At 44.8% G+C, this 14,473-nt stretch overlaps 1 protein-coding gene across 1 annotated transcript in view; it reads left to right on the forward strand.

Annotated features, from left to right (window-relative positions):
- Positions 1–2,799: 2,799 nt before the first annotated feature.
- The window catches only part of LOC144138573 (uncharacterized), a 43,437-nt gene continuing 31,763 nt past the window's right edge, over positions 2,800–14,473 (forward strand). Inside the window, exon 1 of the mRNA XM_077670924.1 lies at positions 2,800–3,148. The gene's annotated coding sequence lies outside the window, so the exon portion shown is untranslated. The remainder of the gene's footprint in view (positions 3,149–14,473) is intronic.

Raw genomic sequence — 14,473 nt, forward strand, 5'->3', positions numbered from 1 at the left:
GTGCAGTTAAATGATAAAACATTTTTCACACGTTTTTTTTTATTTTACGACAAGACGTAATTTAAATTCGCTCTTTTTGCAACATGCAAATAAGCTAAGATAATTAATTACCTCGTGTTAACACAGGCATAATGCGGTTTTTGTGAAATTTTCTCTGAATAGAAGGCACACTGACTATCCAAAGAAAGCAGTTTTATAAACATTCGTTGCCCCCCAAAATGCAAAATATCTTGTGAAGACTTTTATTTAGGCTTACCGGTCATGCCTAAATGAATTTGCAACCACAGTTGCGGCGAGATTTTATTGCGGACAAGTCTGGGATATTGTTGTGGAGGAAGAACGAGCCTTTTCGACAACAGCTGCAGCTTCTATATCTTCTCAATCAGGGCCGTACCCAGAAATTTTTTTCGGGGGGTGTTATGAATTTTGGGAAGGGGGTAATTTGGCTGAAAGCAACAGTAAGTATTGTTTACGTGCTGCCTGGAAAAGATTTCGGGAGGGGTTAGAACCCCCAACCCCCCCCCCCCCCCCCTCTGGGTACGGCCCTGTTCTCAATGCTGATAAAGCTCGCACGGTTGTGTGTGCAAATACCACTTATTCCTGTATTCGGGCAAAACAACCTTCGTTTTATGTTTGCACGCGTACTTTTATCTCATTCTAATTCTTTGCCCCAACCTCCACCCATCGCCGTCTAAGTTTCTATCTCCCCCAGATTTCTTTTTCAGTCATATTATTTTCGGTTTCCCTTGAAAACCTTGCCGGCCTCGGAAGCGTCACAGCATTGGCGCAAGAAAATGCAATATCGCCGCGAGGCGACAGCGCCGCGCCGCTAGTGTGGATGCTCTGCTGAGTGGCCCGTGAAAATGCACACGGTGGGCGCGCTTCGTGCCTTTTTTCGCGCCGTATGTAAGCATGAAAGGCGCAGAAAAAAGTTGTATGCTGTAGTTTGGTTCCTCGACGTTCGATGTATTGCATGGAAGTGGCAATAAGTTTTCATTACACCGAAAAAGCGGTGACCCATTGGTAATCTCAGAACGGCCTAAATAATGTCAATGAACTTGTACGCCGCGGCTCGTAGCAAGTTCTATCTTTCCCGAGTATGGCTTTGAGCCTTCCGCACCCCACGACGACCGAGGCCAAACTCCACCTTCAGAAAAAGCATAAATAGAAACAAATCAGGAAGCCCCCATCTCTGGAATTCAGTTTGCAACAGCAGTTTAAATCTCTTTTATTGGTAACATGGCGCATTCTTGCATTTGTGTGATGCCCTGAAGTGGCAACACCACCTAACTGCCCCGAGATTTTTTCTAAGAGCTTACAATATTTTTTGCGGGTTGGAAATGCAACATAAAATTACTGAACATACTGCACCGCTGACATTTCCCGCTTTCTTGGATTATATGAAGAAAAAAATTGAATAGACTGGTTTGGGGAAAGTTGCGACGGTGGACCCCATAACGGCGGTCTTCACGCTTTCGATATCCAGTTTACAAAATATAGAAGCACAGGTGGCACCAACACCGCCCAGAAATCTAGGAGGTGTTGGTGACAATTCCCTCTCTCTACCAAGGGGGCTGGTAGCAAGCGGTGCACAGCCTTTCCTTCCCAACCTTTAGTAAATCCACTGCTAGTGCAATCTTTTGTCAGTTTTTGTAGACCCGACACACAGAGCAAGCCAGACGAGGTTGATAGAGATAGTAATAAAAATGGAATACACATGCGCTGAAAGTGCATCGCTTCCTTTTATTTTTTCAGGCCGGTTTTACAGGCGGAGAAGGTGAAGGAGAGATTGATTGATTGATTATGGGGTTTAACGCGCCGACGCAACACAGGCGATGAGGCGCGCCGTAGTGGAGGGCTCCGGATTAATTTTGACCACCTGGGGATCTTTATCGTGCGCCGAAATCTCGTACACACGGGCGTTTTTGCTTTTCGCCTCCATCAGAAAAGCGGCCGCCACGGCCGGGAATCGAACCCGCGACCTTGTGCTCAACAGCGCAACGCCTTAGCCACTGAGCCACCGCGGCGGGTGGTGAAGGAGAGATAGGAATGGACTAAAACAAGCAGCGTATTGCATTTTTAGGTAAAGTGAAATCAAAGCGCTTCAGTTACAATTAGATTGAAGGATCAGGGCTGTTCACAGGAAGGCTAAAATGAAAGAAAAGTTGAACGGAAGTAAATTAATAACGTTAATTTTTAACATCTGCTGTCGAAATGGGGTTTTACGCACTTATGCGCCGCCTCGGCTTACTGTTCGTTTCCACTCAGCACGGCCCAAACAAAACTCTCAAACATTAACTCACATCGCCTGGCGAAATTAAAATATTAAAGTTAAAATGTTAAAAGAATGTCTAATATTTACCATGCCTCAAAATTTCGGCACAGAAGCGTCTCCAGCGATATGTCTTGATACTGGAAAAACTATCTGGGCAATCATGGCGGTGCCGGAGAATTCGCGGTACCCGCCCCGGTGGCTCAGTAGATAAGGCGGTGCCCTGATCAGCCGAAGAACGGGGGTTCGATTCTCGGTCGCCGCGGCCTCTTTTCTGATGTAGGCGAAGAGCGAAAACGCCCGTGTGTTGGAGATTTCGGCGTACAATAAAGATCCCCAGGTGGTCGTAGTTAACCGGAGCCCTCCTCAACGGCGCGCCTCATGGCCTTTGTCGCGTCGGCGCGTGTGAAAAAAGCTGCGCCGAAAAAAGGAGGGGAGGGGTGGAGAGGCAGAAGGAAACGACCGGCACAAGTGCATCGGCGTACTAAGAACATGGGCGAACTGGGGAGGCATGGCATGGAGGAAGGTGGAAGGGAAGAGGGCCCCTACGAAGAAGAAAGTGATTGTGAGGGGGCGGAGGATGGGGAGATAGAGGCTGGTAACTGCCTGGCATGGTGCAGGCACTTCAACCGGCCCGTACGAGTTCAGCGGAAATCTCCTCTCCGTCTGCGGTCCCCATCGGCGCGAAGGGGTGCCGGACCCCCTGCCTCGGCTGCGTGACCTTGCTTGCTTTCCTGACACGGCTTAGAGAGCCCTCATTCCCCTCTCCTCTTCGGCAGCGCCGCGTCTTGCCGAAAAAGACGCTGGGCAGACGTCTCTTCGTCTCTTCGCGCCAAAGAAGGGACGACCGGTGTTGCTGCGTTGCAACGACTCCAGGTAAGCCTGGCGCACTGCACAATTGACTGCATGCATCTTTAGGAGTGTTGTTATGCTAGGCCACTATTTTGGATTACATTTGGTGCACATGGGCATATAACGTTCGACTTTTGTAAAATGAACGTAAAGACGGGTAAAAGTGGCAGTTGCTTACGGAATGGAAACGATTGCAATCGGTAGCCGCACGTGCAGGACGAAAAATGTAAGACGGCGGAACGGAAAGCAAACGATTGATGCGCGCGTTGTTCAAAGAAAGTAATGCGGCGCTGCAGATAACAGGAAAAGCAGTGAGAGTACCTCTTTCCCGCCTGTAGCCGTTATTTGTTGTCCTCAGTGCCCGGCGTCTCTGGCTCGCGAAACCCGTCGTGGAAATTCTTGTTACGTCCCGTCCGCAAACTGTACGAAAAAATGAACTTAAAAAAGTTACATACTATGCAGTCTTTTAAAAAAGTTACATACTATGCTGGAGTCTATGCAGTCTATGCAGCATTTGTAAGCCCACGCCTGCAGGTTCGTCTGCATTCCCGCAAAATGTATTCTCAAAGTATGAAGCTCGCCAAATCGTTTGAAGGAGTTTAAAAAAAAAGCGCTTTATGAACATTACTGGGGCATGTCGCTTTATTCAATTATCAATGATATACGCACCAACAAAAATAGTGCTACGCGACCTAGGCTCGCGGGAAGTTTGAAGCAACCAGCGTTATTTCTGCATGGGTGTCCTTCGGGAAATGTCACGGCCCCCATGTAGCAAATAGCCGTGTGTGTAAGTTTTGCGGCGCAGCATAAAATTCGCATCGTGGGCTAAATTATTTCGTAGCCCACGACTGCGTTGCCTGAATGCGAAAAGCCTAAACTTGAACTTCGCAACAATCGTTCGCATTGCGTGCGGTCATAACCCGCCTCGGTGGCTCATTGACAAAGGCGTTGGGCCGGTGAGCCCAGGGACGCGGCGGCAGCTCTTCTGATGTAGGAGAGAAAAGCGTATTGCCGTGAGAAACCGGGCAGAAGAGAGATGGGATTTCAATGGAAATTTCAGATGGCGTGCAACGTATATTTACGCTTCCTCACGTCTAAAAAATTACGGTGCCTGTTTTTCTTCACGCTGCAGCCTGAACCGACCGATTGTGCTAAGCTTTTTTATGCGTAGCATTCTTTGCCGAGTACGCACACCGCCACGACCGCGTACCTCCTGGCATTTCCACAAAAATGCAGATTTTGCAAAAGTAACGCCTGTAATCGTCATAATACCGTAAATGGAGATAATTGGCCGAACAGAACTAATGAAAAAGCAAGAAATAAGAAAAATAGAGAAAATAAAATTTCAGAAAAAAGTTCTGGCAACCGATGAGGGAACAAAACGATCCGCAGAAGAACATTTATAGTCATATAAAATACGGTAACTGGACCAATTCCCCTGCTTCTTCTGGAAAAATACCTAATTAGCGAAGTAAACGCAGTACATCGCTATAATGATGTCTATTTATACATCATTGACAAAAAGAAACAAAAAAACAACTTAAAAAGAATAAAAAATTCCAACGCCTTTTGCTACTCAAACCCATATTTGGCTGTAAAGAACTCAAAATCTAGCAAAGCCGCATAAGAGTGCTACGCACTTGTAGGCAGTTCTTTGAATTTCTGGGTGTTTTTTTTTTGTTTATATGGCTGCTAAATTATTTTCGTTATGATATTTACTTTAAGAAATCTAGTCACAACAGAGCAATCGAAAATGAAGCGATGTTGCTTGCTGGCCTGACATAGAAACTTTATAGAACCTGTGAGAATTTCCTAGTAATGCGTTAGCAATCTTAACCGCTTGTATTCATTACCAGTTTTTAATAGCCACTGTTGGCTATTAGTAGCCCAACTGAGCTCAATTTTTATGTTTTAGTTTGCATTGCACTTGACTTTTGTCGGGTTATATTTTTGTTTTTTGTACCTTTTGTTTCGTCGCATATGTAGTGTCCGTACTTTTATTCATATTTGTGCAGAGGGCGTAAAAGTTAAAATTTAAGTGAGATTTGTCGGGTTTAGGTTTGTTTACTTTTTATGAAGTGTAGCAGTTTTGTCTTCGTGATTAGAGGGCGATGTACAATGCACAGATACAGTAGACTTCAAAGCTGTAGCGGGGACTAAACGATTAGAATTGCACAAGAAGACGAGTGCGAGTGTTATATACTCTAATGGGGTCTAGGACATTTCTGTGTATGGACATATCCGTGTAGGGGCATATCGATGTGCGGACATGTCGGTTCGCGAACGTTTCAGTGGATGGATATTTAGGTGCGCAAACTTTTCGATGACCGTATTATCGGTGCTGGCTTGATTGAAACAGCTGCTATATTTTTATTTCCGCATGACGTGAGAGATGGACCATAATTGTTTGATTGATTGTAGGGTTTAACGTGCCGACGCAACGCTGGCGATGAGGCGCGCCGTAGTGGAGGGCTCCGGATTAATTTTGACCACCTGGGGATCTTTAACGTGCGCCGTAATCTCGAACACACGGGTGTTTTTGCTTTTCGCCTCCATCAGAAAAGCGACCGCCGCGGGCGGGAATAGAACCCGCGACCTCGTGCTCAGCAGCGCAACGCCTTAGCCACTGAGCCACCGCGGCGGGTGAGAGATGGACCATAACCTAGCGCTGTGAGTGCGTCTTTGCAATGATGCCGTGTTTGATTCTTGCCACTTATTCTTAGGAATTGAACATTTGTGTAATTTTGTTTACTTCCTTGTTCAGAGAACACTTGTTATACAGCGAAGCGATTAAGTTCTTTTGCACACGTTTTTTTTTAATTTACGCCAAGGCGCTAATTTACATTTGCATATTTTTGCGGCACGCAAATCAGCTAAGACAATTAGTAGGTGTTTATGATGGTGTAATGCATTTTTATGTAGTTTTCTCTCAATCAAAGGCACACTCTCACTATCCAAGGAAAGCAGCTTTACAAACATTCGGTTGCCCCTAAAATGCAGAAAATCTGATGAAACGTTTTATGTAGGCCGCGCTGTCACGTTAAAATGAAATCGCGAACACTGATATGGCTAGCTTTTTTCAGCGAAGTCTTGCACGTCACGTCGCCACAGCCCTTTCAGGAGTACTGCTCTCAGCTTTACGAGTGGTGCTCGAGATAAAAGCGGCATAAGTTCACAACCTTCCACAGTGCAACCAGTGCTCCAACATTGCCGCTGCAGTGATGGCAGTGCATGCTATGTACTGGATGTTGTCGTCGAGAAGAACGGGCCTTTTTGAAAACAGCTGCAGCTTCTATGTCATCGCAATGCCGATAAAGGTCGTACGGGCTGTGCGTACAAGTACCACTCATTCCGGTATTCAGTCAAACCAAGTACGTTTTGTTTGCACGTGTACTTTCATGTTATTTCATTTCTCTGTCCCAGCCTCCACACACCCCACCACCCCACCCCCTTCTTTAGGTTTCAATCTCACCCAGAAATATTTTACAGTCATAAAATTTTTCGCAAACGGAAAAAATGGTCCCGGAGAAAATGGTCCTGAAAAAATTTCTCCCAGGGACCATCTAGGAAAAAATGGTCCCATGACCCAGTCAACCTGTTTTTGTTCAAGTTAGTCGGATGTGAACTTTTTTGCGGTTCTATTTTGTCCCTTTGTGTTTTAGCTACAGGGTTGAGAAAGAGGTGGAATGCTTTATATTCCTATAAGAGACCTCAATTGACGACTGTGAGGGCTAAAATCTAACAAAGGAAATTGGGTAGACAGATGGACGGGCGGATTCTTTGATGGATGGATGGATGACTGGTAGGGCTAAGCATGTATTAAAAATTTTAATGCAAGTAATTGGATTAAAACCGCATGAACTACTGAGAAGCCTGGAACCGTCCATATACGCTTATATTAGAGAGTTTTAGCAGTCCGTCCGTCCCGTTCGTTACGTTGTTACTGGGTACCGTGACCGGTCTGCGCCTGCGCGCGCGGAAGGGCGAGGAGGCGCGGACATGGTGAAGGCAGGCGCGCGGAACTAATCCCCCTACCGTGACGAATGCCCAAGTGCCCAGGCGGGTCCCGGTAAACGTGCTAGCTACGTACGCGACGGAAAGGACGGACTGCTAAAACTGTCTATAAGAGAGATAGAAGCTGCAGCTGTCTTCAAAAAGGCCCATTCTTCCTTCACGACGATATTCTAGACTGGGTAAGAAAAAGCTGCCGACAACATTATTAGCAAGTTTTTTTAGCATCACAGCGCTGCCGGCATAAAACACTTCATATTTTCTGCATTTTGGGAGCAACAGAATGTTTGTAAAGGTGCTGTCTTGCGATACTGAGAGCTTGCCTTTTATTTAGAGAAAATTACTTTGCAAAATACATCGTAAACATCGGCTGATTTCCTTAGCTGATGTGCATGCGGCAAAAAAGAGCGAATCTACATTATAAAGTGCTGTATAAATAAAAGGGTCTGCGAAAGGATTTATTTAGTTGGTGGCGTAATAAATCTTTCCTGAAGAAGGCATAAACAGAAATATTGAAATGCTCAATTTATTCAAATAACTGGCGCCAATAAAAATAGCATCAATGTAGATTTCCAACCACTGCAGTAGATTATTGGGCTCCATAACCCAAGTTACGCGGAGATATAGAGTGACTGTTTAAAACAAGTAAGCACCGATAATTCGTTTGCCGGAATGCTTGCGCACTGTAACGTCCGTGCTCCCAAATAACTGTCCCTACACCGAAACGTCCGTGCGCCCAAATAAATGTCCCTACACCGAAATGTCCATACACCGAACTGTACTAGACCCGAGCGGAGAGGGAGGGGGGGGGGGGGGGATAGCGTTTACCGCCATCATACTTCGGACCCTCATCTAAATTATCGCAGCTAAGGGAAGAAGGAATAACGCCCCAGTGCTACTTCGGGAAAGCGGCTGACCCAATCGTCTTCTTGAGAAGATCGTCCAACCTTGCTTTACTCTAATTAAAAAAATTATAGTCACTGAAAAGAAAATGACGCGCCATAATATCGCCCCGGGAGAATGGGCGGGGAAACCGGCATCGGGGCAAATGGCACGCGGGGCAAATGAGGCACGGGGATAACGTCGCACGGTTTCCGCGATGGGGATTCTGCGCGCGGGGCAATCGTGATACACCCCCTAAGAACATCCTGCTCATTAGTACAATAAATGTTTGTCTCTTTCTCTCTCTCTTCCTACTTTGGCTTTGGGACCAGTTTTTTACCGGGACTAATTTTTCTCGGACCATTTTTTCCGACACCATTTCGTCTGGGACCACTTTTTCCTGTACCCAAATTTTCGGTTTCCCCTGAAAAGCAAACAGGCCTCCGAAGCGTCGCTGCATTGATGCTAGAAAAAGTAATATATTGATCATGAGCTCACACAACCTCTCTAACGGCTCCGGTCTTTTCGGTATAGGGTTTTTCGGTATGGTCTTTTCGGTTCACGGACCTTTCGGGACACGGGCGCTTCGGTACAAAGACGAATTTAGGGAAGTGCTTTAGGCTGCGTGCGTTGTTGACATGGAGGTGGCAAGTACGCAAATCGTGCCTATTTGTTACAGATGTTGTTCGGAATTCTGCGTAGTATTAGGCCAGGAAAAGGTTACGTGGCCTTGCCAAAACAACGTCGGTTTAGTTGTTGAATATTGGGCTGAATGTTGTTTATTATTTTGTTTTTTCTATTGGCATATTGTCATCAGTATTCTTCATAAAAAATAGTCACATCGCCAGCGAATTTCTTTCAAGTTTTTTTTTGTAGGAAGTTATTACCACACGCATTTGTTTTCAAAAATCAGTGCACAAACTGTTTTTTTTATCTACTTCGCGGAACGTTCGACAACGGCTGCCTAATTCAGCGCCACCGCACGGAGAAAGAAACCCATTCCTTCATAACGTAATGACGAAGCACTTGCAATTGTAAATTGTGGAAATTGTGAAAAGTTTGTGAAAATTTGGAAAGGCTATGGAACAACATTCAAAGCTCTATAGAATGTTTTTGGAAACATACATAGAATGTTTTCGGAAACATACATACAAATATTTATCTTTGCTGCTCATTTGGCATTTTCGGCATTGTGCGAGAGAGTATAATTGTCATGATAGGGTTGCGGATTTAGTGTTATGTGAGACAAATGCCACTCGCAGCTCCCCGTAATCAGCACTTTTGAGCCGCACATTATCACCCAAATAACCGTCGTGTGTAGAACACAGGGGTCACCGCGAAATTGTTCGCGGTGTAAAAAAAAGAACAAGTGCCGACTGCAAGAGGCATGCTTCATGTTATCATGGGCCGCTGCAACTGAAATCACCTGAATTTATGGAAGCGAACAAATCAACGTGTAACATTTAGGAGCTACTATTCCGACTGATAATTTGTTTTTAAATGCAGTCATCGGCCATTTATTTCTCGTTTAGAAGATAGGTGTTTCTTTAATAAACAGCACAGAAGAGCTCTTCGTGCGTCAGAAATATTTTCCGCAGCAATCATGCACGTCAAAGCAACGTCCGCGAATTTGAGCGACTTTAGATCGCGTCTCACTGGTGCCTCTGAAGCTCACATTCTCTTCTTTTGCAAAAAACATCATCTCTACTGAGAAAATATTCAAAAGAAAACATTTATAAGAAAGGTTGTTAAAAGAAAGAGGATCGAGTAACGCTCCTGTATAGATAATTGCTGGAAAATTTGCTAAAATATATCCGGATTCATAATTATGCTTTAAATAATCACAATTGAAGCACACATTCCGCCTTTAGAAAAATAGATCCCTAAGATCTTGACCAAAAATAAATCAACGCAACCAGATCGAGGAACTATCCTTAATACACAATTACTGGAGAAATTGCTTCCAAGGAATTCACTGCACTTCTGATCAGGCGTGAAAAATAAAATAAATACGAAAAAGCAAAATCTGTAATTGATATCAACTGGCCACTATGTTGTGTTGTTTCAGCCTATCGCTGTCACTCCGGAATTTCTCTGTACCAAAATCAATTTCCACGGGAACGTGCTGGTGCTTAACTGTCCGCGATTTGACACGCTCTACATTGGAAAGTCCTTGTAAAAAATAATACCCCTGTCACACCGCAGATATAATGTCCTTTAGAGCTAATGTCATTCACCCCAGATGTCGTTAATTCGGCGCTACATGAGAATACCGTATGACATTTGAGGCCAATGACATTTGGCTCCTAACTGAGGTTCGGGAGCTCATTCAGCAGACCAATGAAAAGCGTCGAGAGCAGTGGCGCGTCCCTAGAGAAGGAAGTTCAGTTATAAACCAACAAATACTGTTTCTAAAAACTGCTAATAAACTGATATTTTCCCCTTCATGTCGTTTTTCAAATAGGGAAAGACCAACAAGTACTAAGGAAAAACAATAACTCATCCCCAAAGCGCGCGCTACCGTAATACGGATTTTTTACGGACTTTTCTCCGCTTGTGATGTCTACTGATGTCACCTAAACCGGTGATTTTCTTACTTTTTATTATAAAAAAAATCCTGCGTTATGTTTAAAAATATTGTGTATGGAAACATTATATATGCACTTGAACTATAATTTTGCGGTTTTGCGAGCTCGTTGATCGTCACCGCTATCACTGTCAAATGAGATTCGTTTCGCCGTGTAGACCCGCATGGCCGAGACGAATGTTATTAAGAGATAATGTCATTCACTTTTATGACATTAAATTTGCCGTGTGACAGTGGTATAACCCGATAAACTGTGTTATTCTACTCTTTACGTGCCGTAAGTTATGAAATCTGGCTGCTGAATCCCGAAGGACGTTTGCTGTGTGGCTCAGTGACGTCATCTGACGCCAACAGCACGTGACCGGATTGTCCGGCTTGGCGACGCATCCACACGTGCGGAGCTACTAGAATAAACTCAGTTTCAAAGCTCCGCCACTGAGGTGGTCCGCGTGGAGGTCACGAGAACTAGCGGCGCTGCAGTCAAGTATTGCGCTACTCCGGCGCGTCGTCTGCTTCGGAGGCGGGCCGCCGCTGCAGCCGACCGCGGAGGGCCACCGCGCAGACGTACCGCGGCAGCTTTCTAGTAGTGTTATTGCTAAACTTAAACATCTATCATCTTTCCAGTCGACTAGCCTAACCGCCCTCGTCCTTCTAGTCGACGTTACCGCATCACATTTGTGCACTGTTTTAGTGGAAATGCGCTAGGTCGCCTGTATGCACTGACCTCGCGCAGCTCATTGGCTAGAGAAGAATCGATGGTCGGCCTATATTTTAACTGTCAACATCGTGTTTAACTTCATGTACGGTAGTTTATAAGCCAATTACCCTTTTAGCGCAGTTTTTTATAACTACTGCGCCGTTTTACCTCAACCAAAAACGACCCAACGAGTTTGTGAAAGCAGTGCCTTTATAAGTGTTTTTATGTCCACGCGGCAATACTTCACTTTTTCTGAATTTCGTTCGTGCGAGGTCCCGTAAACCAGCTTCCGATGTAGAGTTCCTATGCTGAACTTTTGTATCCGCCGGTCTGGTCCCACCTCATCTCGACTTTGTGCGCTCTGTGGTGCATACGAGCATTACATCACCAAAGATGAAAGTTCGCTTTACAGTTCTGACGCTTAGTTCATCTGTGACAAACACACTCGAATTTTGTGAGTTCATAGTTAAGCTTGAATCCGCAATTTAAAGGTGCTCATGGCACGCCCGGATTCATAAAGATATTTGACCGCCATTTTGATGTATTGAACTCAAGAAATCCGTTCAGCTGGTCATACAAGACACCTCTCCGAAAGGCGAATCAGGCTTCAATGACGACATTTTTTGAAAAGGCTGAATTGTACATAACATGACGCAAGGATGCACAAAAAAACAGTGTTTGAAAGCCTCAAGAACACTGTATTTGCAGGACTGCTTATATGTGGGCTCGGTGCCAGCACCTTTTGGTGGGCTTGTGGCGACGGGAAGCTGCAGAATTCGCTCAAGATGTCTCAATAGCACATCGAAGCATTTTTTGGATGCGTAAAAGGGAAAGGGCAGCTAAAACAATAGACCTAGTGCCTGTCCATTTACAGCTGCCTACAAGCGTCTTTTTATTAGAATAGTTGCATCATCAGATACTGGAACCTCATTTCGAGATATTGTGACTGATCTCTGTCTCTCAGGTGATGAAAGCCTCGTTGTGTCGCCAACAGTTTTCGCCTCGTTAAGAAGAACATCGCTGTTGAAGGTACTTAATGATGATCACTGTAACACCCAGTCGGTCGACTTCCACAAATGACTTTCGCTTGTTCTCAGTGCAGTAGTGCCATATACAGCAGTATTTGGGGCACGGAAAGTATATGGAGGCACATCCCGCAATTAATACTGCACTACACTGATGTCCACTGAGCTGCCAGAAGTCATTGCTGCTAAAACAAACGGCGGTCTCGTGGCACCATCGAAATACTTCGTGAAATTGCGCCACGTCGTGGAAAAAGGGTTTAGTGCTCTGCAGGTATAATTCAAGGGTTAATGTTCTACACGTTTAATGCAGCCGTTATATGTAAATAGTGAGCGCCTATAGTGGAGGTGTTGACAGTATTGTTTGAGCAAATATTACTTGCTGAGTTGCAACCTCATCTGTTAACCTTCGATGCATTCGACAATCACATTTAAGTTTTGTCCAAGATTGCCAACGTGTATTCAAGAACCAGGTTCAACCATTCCGATTGAAATCAACCGGAAAACTTGCACGCACGACGTTGTATGAACACATCAGACAAAGACTATTATTTCATAAAATCTGCAAACTACAGATAAGAACTAGAATGGTAGGCAGCTGGCTAGCTAGTATGCCTTAGTATTTTTTTTGCGGTTTTTATGTGCGTGCGTTTCGTATAATTTGCCTCATACCTACGCTGTAATAAATCAGGCAGTTTTTTTTGGTAAATCAGTTTTTTTGATAAATCAGGCGAGTTCGAACTCGCCTAGAACGCTCGCTCTTGGTTAGGGCCACCACTTCCTCGCTAATTCCGCACAGAATGTCAGCCAGCGCCAACCCTTTCAGGAAGTCAAGGCGCTTCCTTTTTTTTTTGAAAAACAGGCTGAACTTAAGGCGATCACGGTGGCGACCAGGGTGTAGGTAAAAGAGTACGGAGCGAGAGGAGGAATTTTTGAGTATTCGGATAGTTTTGTGTGCGGTGCGGGGCATTATCGGCTTCGCCGATAAGGCATTCGTTTTGTGGTAGTCAGCCCCGTTCCTTTCCTCCTTTTGGCTGTGCTGTACAAATTTAAATATGTGTTAATACATTTCCCTGTTTTGCTTAAAGCTTCTGCTTTGTGGCCCTCAGTTTCCTTCGCCTACGAGAAGCCCCGTACTTCGCAAAGCCCCGTAGAGCACAAAGCCACCCGAACCTCCGGCTGGTGTGGAACACAGAAGATTAAGGAACAATCACTCCGTTGTTATTATTCAAGTTTATTCAACAATTCGTTATCACCAATACTTTTTGGCAAAGAGGTGGCAGTCAAAATATTTTTTTACAGTGCAGCTGTGTGTCGCTCACTTGTGTGCATTTATTCTTGTGTTCTGACAGCAGGATCGTTCAGCTTCACGCTTTGCGACGAAGCCAACTTATTCGCAAAACTGCTGTAACTCTAACGTAGACATCTCGGCAGAAATTATGGTGTGGTCGGAGGGATGTCTTTCTCGGAAATTTCATTTACTTGTCGTAATTAGGTAACCGTAGTGAAGTGGAAAACGCTAAGGAATTCTCCTCGGTTGTTGGCCTACGGACTTCAAAGAGGGAAGAATGGTTCCCTTTTGCTTCGTAGAAAAGGCCTCGAATGATATAAATGATGTTTGACTGCTGAGCGCGTGTACATTATCGGGAGGAACATGGTCTCAGTCGCTGCTCCTAAGATATTCCATTAGCGTCTCAAAGAAACGTGAAACAGGCATCCCCAGGTTTGAATGTAGGAATAAAACTGCAGCCCTTTCAAGTTAAATTACTCTGATGAGTTGGAAACTTTGCTAAATTGCGCCCGGTCAATACGTTCGTAAACAAGGTTCAATCAACTCTCGATAATTAAAAGTCAATTAATTAAAATGTTTCGTTCATTGGAAGTGATGCGCTGGTCCTGGAAAATATAGGTGCAATCCAATGGATGAAAAAGTAAGATAATTCCAAGCTAACACCAATACATTCTGCAATCCCAGTGCATTTTGAATAGACAGCATCGAGGTGGCTGTCATTTCTTTATGAAATTCACCATTTGTTTGTGCTAAAACACCGCCGTCCGTGCTCTGTATCATGTAGGCGCTGTGGCAACTGAGGCCGCTTGCAGTCAGGTCAGTTGAGACTCGCGCCAGGTCCCCAACTTTCTTTGTTGCG

Source organism: Haemaphysalis longicornis, unplaced genomic scaffold (genome assembly GCF_048455015.1).
Source record: "Haemaphysalis longicornis isolate Haplotype H1 unplaced genomic scaffold, Haemaphysalis longicornis Haplotype H1 scaffold_5, whole genome shotgun sequence".
In the NCBI taxonomy this organism is placed as follows: Eukaryota; Metazoa; Arthropoda; class Arachnida; order Ixodida; family Ixodidae; genus Haemaphysalis; species Haemaphysalis longicornis.